Below are 13,796 nucleotides of genomic sequence, written 5' to 3'. Positions count from 1 at the left end.
CCAACACCTGCTAACTGAGAGAATCCAGCCAGTCTCTCACGGTGCTTTTTTTGCACGCAGCAAGCTGTAGCACCTGGAATAAGGGAAGGAAGGTTACAAGGAAGGTTACAAGCTCTGGCTTTGCCTGGGTGGTTTACAATGAAGGGGGGAAAAAAAAAGAAAAAAATATTTTGTACAGTCTGTTTTCTTTCTTTTTTCCTTTTTTTAATTTAGACCAGCAACCTCTTTTGCATGGGAGGGGCATCTGCTAGCAAGCAACTCTTGTTTCATGCCATTATCACCTTTCTGAGGCTGAGGAAAGTAGTTGTAGCTGAGTTCTGCCTCTCAGCTAATGGGCACCCCTCTCTCCTGGCTGGTGGCTGCCATCTGTGGCAAATGTTGTAGAGCGAGTAGTCAGCCACCGCGGGATGCAGTTATCTGATGCAACGGCTCTCTAGGGACTGATTTAGGACAACTATAGTAAGGGCAGTTGGAACTAATTGGATTTTTTTCTTTCCCCAGCCTGGGTTTCCAGATGTGACAGGGCAGCATTGCTTTATTAACCCAGCCATGTTCATCCACGCTCCCTGTTACAGAGGAAGGGTTTTCTTTTTTTTCCTCTTGGTGTTGAATCACAGCTTAGTGGGGGTTGTTTCCTGATGGTTCCTGAACAAGAGCCAAGCGGCCTTCCTTGCCTGCTGGAATTTTACAGCAGGCACTGAGCAGGGGTGCCACCCTGCTGAATGCTGGCATTTGTTATTTCAGTGAACGCTTTTCGTTATCTCCACCAGTACCTGACTCATTTCAGTGGACCCGGCAAACCAGGAAAAAAAAAAATCCCTCCCGCCCCCACAACGTTCTTCAGTGACTCATTCAGGTGGATAAAGCTTTTACGAATGTCCCCTCACAGCTAACAGGACACAGGCAATCAGCTTGTGTGCAGAAGAATTAAGACGGTGTTTTACTGGCTCCTCTCCCGCAAGAGCTTTGGCCACTTTGGCCGTGAATTGCTACCACCCAGCCCTTCGCTGCCCGGACACTCGGCTCTGTCGGTGCCAGCTTTGGTGCTTTTTGGATCCTCTCCACAGCCATCGCATCACCCTAACTGGATGAAAACTCCAGGCTGTCTTCTGCTAGTGCTTTGGCCCAACACCTACCAGGCCATGAATGAGGAGATGGACCCACCTGGTTGGGAAGACGTTGGATCGCTGTGGAGCAGCAGCCTCGGTTCATCTGCCCGCGCCGCTCACCGGCCGTGCATTCCCTTCCATGGTGCCTTTCTGACAGAGATGAGAAATAAAAGCCCAAGGGGAGATGAAGTGACCTGCTGAAGGTCGCAATAGTTTTGCTAGAGTCTTGTACCAAGGCATCAAAAAAATTACTCGTATGCTGTATTTTTTTAGATAATCTTGTGCTTTAGATAATGGACAGCTTGTCCCCTATGCACTATGGTCCCTTCATAGGGCAAAGGAGTGTGTTTCACAGTGTCATGGCCATTGATCCTTTATATTCTGCCGTTTTTCCCTGAGGATCTCCGCAGGAATAAGTTCTCCATCTTTATCTGTCCTGAAGATCTTTAAGAGAGGCTGAAGGCTTGCTAGTACTGTGCACAATATCAACTCAAAGCCAGAATGGAGCACACCCTTCAGAGCAGCATGGTAAATCTGTGCTCTTCACAGTCCAGGCAAGGGTGGTGGGCACCCAAGTGACTCCGGCAGGATCCTGTGCTTGAAAGAACTCTCCAGCCACCTGCAAACAACCATGGCAGCAGCCTGGATAAATGTGGCTCTGGGTCAAGAAGGACCACAGGCAATGCCATCTGCATAAAAGTCAGAGGCTTCATGCCCTTGGAGACCCTATACCTGTGGACACACCTGCCTGGGCCTGGCCACCACCTTCTCCCCTCTTCACAGTTTACCTCTCTTCTTTTTTTTTTACCCCATCTCCCAGCAACAGGGCAAAATCTCCTTTTGTATGCCCCTTCCTTACCACCCACCCATCAACCACAAGATCTTTTCCAACCTAAATGATTCTATGATTCTATATAGCTCTTCTTCCAGTAGCAACTGAAGGCTAGCACCAGAACAGTGGTTCTCCTTATGAACTCCCTACCTGCCCTCCCACACGTACAGTTTCTCGGTGAAGCATTCTCCCTAGCGTGCTGTACTCGGCTTGCCTAAAGGCTGCAGCTCTTTAACTAGAAGACATGCTTCTGGCATTCCTGGGAAGCGAATTACAGTCAGGCTGGCAGCTGCCCTCTGCCCTTGTCTACTGCAATAGCTCAAGATGATGCCAGCAGCCCCTGGGCTGCATTAGGAAGAGGGTCGCCAGCAGGTCGAGGGAGGCGATTATTCCCAGCTGTTCAGCACTGGTAGACATATCAGGGGTGCTGGGTCCAGTTCTGGGCTCCCCAGTACAACACAGGAACTTACTGCAGCAAGTCAGTGAAGGGCCGTGAAGATGATGAAGGGACTGGAGCATCTGACATACGAAGAAAGGCTGAGAGAGGGGTTTATTCAGCCTGGAGAAGAGAAGGCTCAGGATCTGATCCATGTGTATGAACACCCAATGGGGCAACTAAAGAAGATGAAGTCAGACTCTGAGTGGTGTCCAGTAAAAGGACAAGAGGCACTCGGCATAAATGGAAATACAAGAAATACCATTTCAACATTAAAAAGCCCCACACTTCTTTACTAAAAGGGTGACCACCCAGACAGGTTGTGGAGTCTCCATCCTTGGAGATACTCAAAACCCGACTGTATGTGGTCCTGAGCAACCTGCAATAGCTGACCCTACTCTAAGCAGGGGTCAGACTAGACAATTCCCAGAGGTGCCTCCCAGCTTTAACCATTCTGTGATCCTACTTGCTGATCCTCATGTCCTGCAGTCAAGTCCCACTACCCTTACTTGTATTTTCCCTCAACCACTTTGATGGAGTGGTGTTCGGCACTCCTGGGTGAAGGGACAAATTAGCTCGTCTGCAGCATTTCTCAGAGACACCTGAGCAGCTGACAAATGCACACCTGATAGGGGAGTAGATGAGGAAAAAAGTCTTTCCACAGGGTGTTAAGTCCAGACAAAGCATGCGGGATTCATCCCATCTAACTCTGGACATTTGCAATATAACTGTTTATGCCTGAGTTATGCGTCTAGACTCCCCTCAGAGTCAATACAGAGAAATAGGCATTTCTAGAAAGTGATTCATGCGACCTATTTTACATGAGATGAATCATGCCCAAGAAGTGCCTCTCCTTCTCTGCTGATTATTATGAAGAGAGAGAGATGTGAAGAGGTCAGGTGTGGACTTCTACACTGTAGACATCTTACGCCATTTAGGATGATTCCCACCTCCAATACTTGTGCAGAAGTCTATCTGTTATTGCCTAGAGTAAATTCTTACACACCATAAAATGCAGTCAAATTTGATGAACGTCTCTTGGCCTACAAATAGGACTAAACAAACAGACAACTGAAAAGGACGGGCAAACCCCAGAGTGCTGGAGATTAAAAATTCGTACAAACAATCTAGGGGCAGCTTTATTATTCCAACAGTGCGTATTTTAGGGGTACAGCTCAGGGACACTTTGAGTAACGTATTACACTGGCCCAAAGTCAAGGGCCCCAAACCCTGCAGAGTCCTTGTGTGGCTGGGCTCCTCAGCCCTGAGTCCAGGGGAGTCCAGGGAACTGGTGACTTGATCAATCCATGGGGTTTGACTTGATCAATCATCTCTGGGGTGAACAGAGGAGAGCTGTGGAAAAATGGTCAGGACAAGATGGCTCAGTAAGGAGATACCTTAGATCCTCCGTTGCAGTTGTTAGTCCAGATTCCTTTGCATAAATCCATCAACAGCATCTTACTGGGGCAGAAGATCTTCACCTCATCATGCTGTTGATTGAACTTTCTTACTCACAAACGATCCTTGGCCTGCAATGACAAGCAGCAAGGAGGTAATGTACGTCCTTGGCGGTGATAGGCCCTATGCTGGCGTGTCAAATGCTTGAAGGGCACTGCAAGATGACACGACCTGTCTTGTTTTGTCTTTTGAAATATGATTAGGCAACATAGCATAAAACTGTTATCCCTTTTTGTACTGGCTGGTACACATCTGGACAGCATCTGGACAGAAGACTGATCAAACTTGGCGGAGGTGGTTTGGCTATGCACCATGATGCCTGCACATGCTCTAGGAAGCCAGAAGGCATAAACACACTATGGTGGTATGGGTGCTGGGGTGCAGTGTGGTCCTGGATGCCTTAGACAGTCAGTCTAGGAGCTTGACCCTAATGTTGCTGCAAGGGTTCTGTGAAAAGGCAGTATAGCTGCAGATTTCATCAGGTGAGTCATCTTTGGGCAAGATGCTTAGCTCCGGGATTTTTCAAGGGAAGCCACAACTTTTAGAGATCTGCAGGCATTTTGGGACATTAGGATTGTAGAAAAAGAAAGGATTGAGGAAGAGTATGTACAGTAAACTTCCAAGAAAAATGATGTGCAAAGTGTGAATGAAAATAGTTTGTCTCAAGTTAGGTACCCCAAATCCCAGATTAATTCCTGGTATAAAAGAACTTGTGACCTCCAGTTTCTCAGCATTTTGATAAAGACAGTAATCTTTTTTTCTCTAAAGTGCTCAGAGATGTCAGATGACTATATAAGATTTAAGTGATATTAAGTGTAGATATTAGCTGTTGTCCTGTAAAATGTAGTATGCAAACGTATTGGAAACTGCTGTGTGATGCAGGGAGAAAGTTGATACTCTACACCTTGCCAGTGTAAAATTTCATCATCAAAAAATCGTAAAGTGTTTCCATCCTATGATATTTTGGTGGTGAGAGGAAAGTGACTAACTCTTACGAAACGCTTGGAATGCCTGACGCTAAGGTGACTGGCCCTTATTTAAAACTCAGTAATATTTCACCCACTTGGTATTGCATTTTCAATGGTATGAAAATATATCTACATGTTATTTCCCAGCAGAGCTGAGTGAACACCAAGACTGTGCCTTTTTTTCTCTGCTGCACAAGTGTCCACATCATGTACCTCCACCACTTCTTGTGCTGGCGTGATTCCACAGAGGTCCAGAGCGTTCCAGCTGCAGAGGTTTTTACCCCCAACCTTGTCAAGCTGCAAGTGCAAGGGAAAACTAGTATGGTGAGCTCACATCCTCAGTGAGAAGAATTACAGATCCCGACACTAGTGTAAAGATATCCTTTCTCTCCTGGAGGAAATCTTGATCAGCAAGGGAACTGCAGGCAGGGTTTGAGTACAGCTGGCAGCGTCCTGGGGAACTCTGCAAAGCGCTCTTGCCAAGTACTTAGGATCTGCTCTGGGGGAACGCCCTTATTCAGAAGCGCGCATTTGCATACCATTAATGCCCCACCGCCTTCAGTACTTAAGCTGTCTTCTGAACTTGGACTTTATCCTGTGGTGTGCACCTTCATCTCATCATTTGTCCCTATGCACTTACACCTAGCCCAAGTAATGGCTCCAGTCTGGGCTTGTGAGAGGAGGGAACAATAACAATCAAAGCAGCAGAAAAAGTTTTCAAGTGCTGTTGGGAAATCATGTGCTGTTTTTCTATTCTTTGTATAAATTTCCTGCTTTTTCCATTTCAGAGCTAATTGAGCTAAGGGCAAATTGCCTATTCACCATTGCCTAACGGCATACTTGTTTCTGATGATGACTGCTTATAGTAAATACTCTAGTCTTAAATGGGAGAAGTTGGTCAACAGAGCTTCCGTTCAGTTTCACAAGAAGAGTTACACTAATTCACAGCAGTTAAATAGCTGTCCCTTTATCTTCACTTTGCTAGTCAAATGGGTAAACAACTTCCAAAGCATGCAGGACTGCACAGCTGAAAATCTTAAAAACTGGCATTGCATGAAAGAGCATTGACCGGCTGCATGGGATTCATCGCACCAGCACGAGATGGCTTCAGCATCCAAACTCACCATGTCTTCTTCGTAGTCAGTGCTAAGGGACCGTTCCTCTGAGCCACCTCAGCTGCCTGTTTCAGGATGAGATGAGCTGTACCCTGGAGGTGATGACTTCTTTCACTCAACTGTTAAAGGAAGCTTAGGTGATCAGTTTAGGTACAGGCATGCAAAATGGACAGGTGAATCCCACACATTTTATCTGGAGATGATAGCTCTCTGTAGACCCTCTTTAACCAAAGTGTTTTTGGTATGACCAGAAGACCCCTAAAAGCCTCCACATTTCAGAAGATAAAATAATTGTATTGATTAGGAAATTCTTCACTAACAGTTACACTGAGGACCTTTACCAAACTGCTGTGTCACAGCAGCCCTGATATTTGGCTTACTTAAAACCAGATCACAGAGGGTAAATGTATCATACAGAAGAGCCACCTGGTATATCAACAAGATCTAGAAGAAAAGAAAAGGACAGAAAATGCCCTTTCAAGCCAAACCGTAGCTAAAATACTTTGCCTCACATCAAAACACAGCGATGCCTCGTAACATTCAACCTTTTACTATATTTTGATGGCAACGCTTTGTTTAAAAAAACAATACCTGGAGGATTACATTGTGTCAATCACCGGCCCAAGGGTGACTAATACTTTTCATTTCAACCATCTATTATGACCAGTGGGTGTCTTTCATTAAATTATATGCTGCATGGTGATGCCTAAAGGCTTTGTCTCTTCCCACGGACCTTTCCCTGGCATTTCTATTGACGTGTCAGCAGCAGCTCCATGAGATCTTGGCTTTGCTGTCAGAGCTAACTTGAGTTGCCAATGCCATTTCACCATTTCGGTCTCCCCTGCGCTCCTCTTTGCCGTCACGGCCTCCTTGGGGATGCCACTGCCAGAAATCAGAACCCATTCACTTCTTCTGGGGGAGTGTTATTTTTAAGCCGGTGTGTGGCTCAGCCCTGCAAACCCTCATTCTGGCAATAGGAGCTGCCCGTGGAGAGGGCAGTGCTCTGTGGCATGAAACCAGGTACGAGGCGCCAGGGAAGGGAGGAGAGGGAACACTGTAAGTTGGCTTCACTGACAAAGCCAGAGTTTCATGAAATTACGGCCTCTGTGGACCTCATGCTGGATAAAATGAAAAGGAAACTTAAACCAATTAAGCCTGTGTATTAATTGTGGAAATCCTGACGTGGTTCTACATTTCCTTCAACAGCACTGGGGTTTTAATTTTTCATTTGAAAGGGCAGTTAATTCTCACCTATGCTTTTTTTTCCCCTTTCTTTTGCATTTTGGTGATAATTCACTCTTCAGTTTTAGAGTTACTTTCAAAACATAACTCCCTACTCATTGTAAAATATAACACAAAATGAAAATCCCTTCAACATTCAAATAAAAGTAGTTTGGAGACTGAAGAAGAAAGCTTTCAAAGGGCAGACTTCAGTGGCCTTAATGTTTGTTTAAAATATATGCCTTACACTTTAATTTTGATTTCTGTAATTTACCTCACTTAAGCCACAGTCCTCAAAGATTTATGAATTCACAGGGAGTTTGCACAATGCATGAAGTTCAACACGGGGATAAATTTGCAGGATTAAAGGCAGCTGTACTCAGACCACGGGCACTGGGGGAATTTGTGCTCTCACAGCTTTCTTGCAGAATCCACTGTTGGTAGAAACGCATTGGCTTCATTCTGGTAACTCGATGACTTCTGTAGCAACTCAGGCCATGGTTACAGGTTGGTTATTACCAGATCTGTGGGCTTCTTGGGATCAGCTTGCTCTGGATCAGATGTGAGCACACAACAACCTTCTTTCCATTCAGTTAGCCCAAGCATACAGAACTATTTCTGTGCCGGCTTTATGCTCTTTTACCAGGTTTAAGCTGGCTACAGTACCTGACTCAGGTCAGATGTTCTGGGACAAAATGACTCCTTCAGAATATTTTGAACACGTTTGAATTGACGGAGTAATTTCATACAGTTTCAGTGCTTTGCATCCTGTCGTTGTGGCACTTCTCATTCAGCACATGGCACGTCAAGACTATGTTCAGGGCCATGCCAAAACAAGGCCTAAGTTCACGAGAACTAATCCCCTCCTATCTCCTCAAGAGCCTGGTAGGCTTGCAGACTCAACTTGAACTGTGTTTATATAAGCTGGAGGCCTATGGAAGAGCAACCCAGCCACCTCCATGCTCACTGCTTTGCTAGTTTCTGCTCTTTCACCGCACTGTGAGCACAACTGAGCTGGACAAAACAAAACAAAATCGGAAAGCAGGGGTTATTTCCAACGCTGATCTGTTTGATCACATGGCCCTGCAAGTAAAGGCACTAGCACAACAAGGACAGTGCAGTGACAGGAACCAAAGACCAGGAGGAAAAGTGCAGGATACATGTCCCTGTGCTTGGTGGAGAAGGCTTGGGAGATCCTTACACAAGCACCGCCTGTAGAGAAGTGCCTGCAGAGCCACAGCCATCACCGTCACGTTGGTAGACCAGCTTTTCTTATTCCACAGCACAAAAGTGGCGTGAGCAGGTTGTCTCTCTGCCTTGCTCATCATCCTGAAGCACAGAATTCAGAAACTCCAGGTGAGCATCCCCAGGTGCTGCCGGGTGAGATAAGGCACATCAAGACAAACGTGAGGAGGGACAATACTCCCCAATGAGTTCTGACTCAGGCGGGGAGGAAAAAAGTTTGCTCATAGCCACTACACGTATGGCTCAGGGCCCTGTATAAGAGGTGAAATAAGTGTCACATTGGGTCATGGAAAGATGACTACAAGCCAGCCTAGCTGCAAGCAGAGATAGCCTGTGACAGCCAGCCACGCTCGGTAATTGCATGCTTTGTGTGATAGATAGCAGGACCAGAAACAGCTAGCTTGTTAAAACTTAGAGCACGGGCAGTGTCTGAAAATATACCCGGGATCTTCTCAATTAGCCCAAGCATGCAACAGTATTTTTATGTCAGGTTTATGCATTTTTTCCAACTTTAAGCCTGGCTGCAGGACTGACAATTTCCAGTCTGATGTGAAGTGTGAGATCCTGGGCTGTGCTGTGAATTCAGTCTGGGTAGATCAATTAGGGATGTGGAGTCAGTGAAAGACTGTGGCAGCATGAAATCACCCTTCTTGTCCTGTTCTGTTCCAGGGACGGGAGCATCCATGGATGTAAATCCTGCATGGGCACATTCAGAACCAAATTCAAAATGCCCCAGCTAGGTGATGCAAATTGCTGAACTTCACTCTGCTGATTTGGATTTGTTCACAGATTTCTCTGGGAGCACTTCGTCCTGGCAAACTTCATACCATTTCAGCTATCAGCTTCTCATGCCCTACGGCTTTAGACGGACCAGGTACCATCTTTCTTCACCACATCCAGCATAAAAGCATAAAGATGATATAAACACCCTATTATGTTATTTTCTTAAGAACATTGTCATATGCTCATTTGTGATCTGGATCAAGTTAGAACTGCTGGGTGCTCCGGAACTGCACAGGTGTGGTATTAATTATTACAGGACTAAGGTTAATTTGTCTCCTTAGGCTGTACTGCAATGCCATTTGAGGTAACTCTTTTACCCCCAAACGACTTTTAGGACATAGTTTTCATGCTACCTAGATCTCTGTGCAATAACAACTTGAATTCCTGCTCTCACATTACTGCCCACCACTCCTTCAAAGCTGGTTGTTAATAAGAGGCAAAGCAAAGCCAGCAAAAAAATAAAGAAAAAAGGTGTTTTCTTTTTTGCTAAGACCAGCCCAGCTACCTGACCACAACACAGGGGAGCTGTACTGGCACAGCTGAAAGAACAGCAAAAGATGTGGAGCCTGGCAAGGGATGGGGAAAAGTGGGCACCTCTGCAGCGCTGACAGCACTGTGCCTTCCCGCTTGGTACCGAGCAGCCGTGGAAAGTGCTCTGCCACTCTCCTGCACTAGCGGGATGGCTATATTTAGGCAGCCCCTGTGTTTCAGGAGTCCTTTCAATCCAGGCCCTGATCTGCTAACAGATGAAGCTGGGGGTGGACAGTGATGGCCTTGAAGCGTGCAGCTGGTGGAAAGCTGCTCCTTTTGGGCCCTGCGCGACTCGGCGTCACCTGCGGTGACATCTACGCGTGCTTCCCTGTGCCGGGGTCCAGCTACGTGCCTGAGCCTCGCCTGCGTGTCAGGATGAGGGTACCTCACGCGGAGGTGTGAGGTAGCGGTGGTGGAAGCAGCAGAGGAGGAGAGGAGCGTAAGCTGGAGGAAGGCTGATTGCGTGGCATCCTTCTGTACACGGTCTGCTCCCAGTATGTCGTGTAATCACCAGCATGGGGAGAACAGGCAGTCTTTAAAGCCTCCTGACCTCCCTCTGGTCTTGGGAGCCCACTTGCAGCAGGAGAGCTGGACTGTGCAAAGCCTCCCTCAGCCTCGCTCGCTACTCTGTCCCCTGACATTTCCCACCCCACCGTGAGCCTCCCTCATGGACTTTCCTGGCCAAGGCGAGAACCATTTCCCCAGACAGTACAACGTGGCACATGTCTAACACTTCACGCTATCAAGTAGGTCAAAATCTACTCCCATTTTCCAGATTGGGAACGGGAGTGGAGGCAGGAAATGTGATGCCCCAAGGCGACGGGATGAATCACTAGCAGAAACAAAATGAAAATTCAGAACTTCCTGTCTCTTTACTCAGCTCCTTGAATACTGTTGATGATTAAGCTATTAAAAAGTTAGTGCAGTTGATGACCTCTACATCTCTGGTCAGTGATTAGGGCCCCAGCGTATTAAATGCGGAAAAGAATAAAACAAAGACAATTTCAAAGAACTGGGGAAAAAAAAAAAAAAAAAGAGGGCAAGGAATTTCTTTTGTGGCTGGAACATAAATGTTGGGTTCCCATACTCCCACAGTGCCTCTTCCAGTAAGGAAGGAAGTTTCTCTAGTTCTACCCCTGCGGGTCCACCGAGAGTTGAAATTGGCTTAAGCCACAGCTACCACCAAGAGGCAATGCTACGGTGACACTGCCTCCCCTGCACGCAGTTTCTGACCCCCCTCCCTCTTGTCAACACGACCGCTCACGCAGGCACACGATGAACCAGCCCGGGGAACTGCAACCGTAACGATTCTTTTCCTTTCCTGCGCTACCTTTGCTATGAGTCCTGGCTCACTGCACAGCTGTATGAACCGCTGGCGCTGACACAAGGGACGGGGTGCCGGAGGATATAGGAACAAAAGGCCGGAGGATGGGAGGCTCAGCCTCCCTCCTTCAGGGATGCTGAAACTGCTCAGGAAACTACAGCTCCTCTGTTCCCTCCGCTGCTGGGAGCAGAGCGAGCAGGGACGGGTACAACCGTGTCTGAGGGTGACAGAAAGCAGCCCGCTGGCCCTGCAGCTTTCTCCTCCTTTGTTCCTGAACAGATGGAGCTGACTCAGATTTTTTGATGCTTGTACTTAGTTTGTCATTAGAAGACACAGTCATTTACTGCTCTGCGTGTGGGGTGACTATCCACAGGGCTGAAATTGCTTTTCCTTGCATTTCATCTGCATTATGATTCCCGATGGCCGTCTCACTCCGTCTCCTTCAGGGGTGCTGGTTTCACCCTGTGAGGAAGAGTTCAAACAGACGGCTCATCATCTTCCCAGTGGTTTTAGGTTTGGTCTTTTAACCTTTAGACTTTCCAAACTGGGTAAGTATGCTGTGCTGGTGAAGAGCATGACGAACATGTGAACAGAGTGGTTTTGGCCGCAGCCAGAGAGACTTCTTCCTCAAGAAAGCAACCCTTTCATCCCTCCGCTTGTGTAGGAAGGAAAAGGACGGTGAGGCGGTGCGGTGCTTCACCCCGGGGACTAGCAGGAAGCTCTCCTGTGGCATTTACTGCTTCATGAAAGCTATTTTTTCCCCTAAAGTTAAGGGATGTGCCAATTTTCAAGGATTTACAATCTTGTCCTTAGCCATTTTGCTTCTTTAGCGGCCTTCTGCTATAATACTAAAACAAACCAAAGAACAAAACTCACTATAATAAAATACAAGCTCAAAGCAGAAAGGGGACACTATGGTGGAGCCACATCAGAGCTATAATGGTAAAAATGTATTTGGGCTCAGAGCCCCAGGTCTATAAAACTCAGACTGTATTTTTTAAGGGCACAAGAAAGGTGTTACATACAGGGTTTGGAAAACTTGCAGTTCAGGGTTTGGGCTTGAAAAATCTCTGCAGCATCCAGAAGTACACAGCAACAGTCTCTGAGGTAGTATTACCACTATGGAAAGGGACTGTGGAGTTATAATAGACATGTTCCACAGAAATGGCATTTTCATACTCAACAACAGTGGAAAAAGGGAGTATCAGGAGAGGACTGGAAACCAGGATATCGCCATGACTCTGCATGGGGAACCCATTGTGAACACGATATGGAAATCCATTCCCCTGTCTTAAAAAAAAAAGGCCTTAGAAGCAGAAATGGTTCAATGAAGGGCAAGTATGGAATGGCTTCCATTCCTGGTATCACTAAAAAACTTGCTAGCCGGCAAAAACTGAGGGGGAACACAACAGAAGTCTATAAAAAAAATGAATGTAATGGAGAAAATGAATATGAAAGGATTATTGTCTCTTCCAACACGAGACCCAGCAGAGGGTTCTTGCAATCCAGCAGATGTTAGTTCAAAGCCAATGAACAAAGGTGGGCTCCACATGACAAGCAGCTAGTTCATCTTTGGAACTCGCCTGCCACAGGACACTGTAAGAGCCAGAAGCTTTTACGAGTCCACAAAGCAAATGGGCAATCTAATGGAAGGAACAAAATCATCAGAGACCATGAAATGCAGTGACACCAAGTGCTGCTGAAGAACCCCCTGAGCTGCAGAGAGCTGGGAGGATGCCCCAGGGAAGTATCGCTGGGTGGTTAAAATATCCCTGTGCTCTCCCCTCGGCATTCACCACTGGCTCCATCTGGAGATGGGACACTGGGCTAGATGGGCAACGGGTCTGACCCACCAAGGCTGCTCTTATGCATAAAAAGGCAGAGTTAAATAAGCCACGTAATGCAAACCAGGCCGTTGATAATAAATCTTTGCGGAAATCCACTTTTCAAAACTTATTGCGTCTCTAGACCTGATCCTACTACTGTGTGCACGCACTCAGGTGGACCCAGCATCGAGCCCATTTGAAATCATTTGCCTTCTTACAACTATAGGTTCCTGTACAGAGAAAACAGTTGCCTGGTCGAGGCCTGAGTTTCATTTCTTTGTAACTACACTTTAAGTGAAAATGAAGTACACCATTAAACTGTTATGGTAATTTATCCTTGCACTTTCTGCTCAACAGGTTTGCGTTGTTTTAAAAGTATGTTTCTGTGATACTTATAGCTATGTATATGTAATTTTGTGGTTCAGGGAGAAGAAACAGGAAAACCTGGGTTCCCACAGGAAACATAACTCGACCTCTTGCAGGCAGGTAACATTTTTGCCATATCAGTGTGATAAAGAACTTCAATGAGAGACAAATCCTGCCAAGGTTTACACCTGCGTGCAACTGCCTGACGTGACGAGCTCGAGAGAGGTTAATGAGATTTTTCCACGGTTCAGATTCTGCTGGAGGATGCTTCTGGGCGGGAACGGAGCCTGAGACAGTTCGGGCTGTCAGCAAACGATGAGTTAAAATGCCACCTGACGAGCCTTGGATCTGGTTCTGGAGGCTAGGATTTGTCTCCGTTTCTGCAAAGGTCTCCCATGGGGCAGGAACGCTTTTCCTGTGGGCCTGGGGTCTTAGCAAGGGGGGGGGGGGGAAGAGAAAATCAGATGTTGCCGATCATCTCACTGGGGATGGGAAGGGAATATACCCTACCCTCCCCCGGGTAGCACCAACCACCCTTGTGCCCCTTTTTTTGTTATTATTTCCAACAAGCGCCTCGCAATA

The sequence above is a fragment of the Haliaeetus leucocephalus genome, unplaced genomic scaffold, assembly GCF_000737465.1.
Source record: "Haliaeetus leucocephalus isolate CR32 unplaced genomic scaffold, Haliaeetus_leucocephalus-4.0 Scaffold495, whole genome shotgun sequence".
NCBI classification, from domain to species: Eukaryota; Metazoa; Chordata; class Aves; order Accipitriformes; family Accipitridae; genus Haliaeetus; species Haliaeetus leucocephalus.
Note: the sequence above shows the minus strand (reverse complement) of the source record.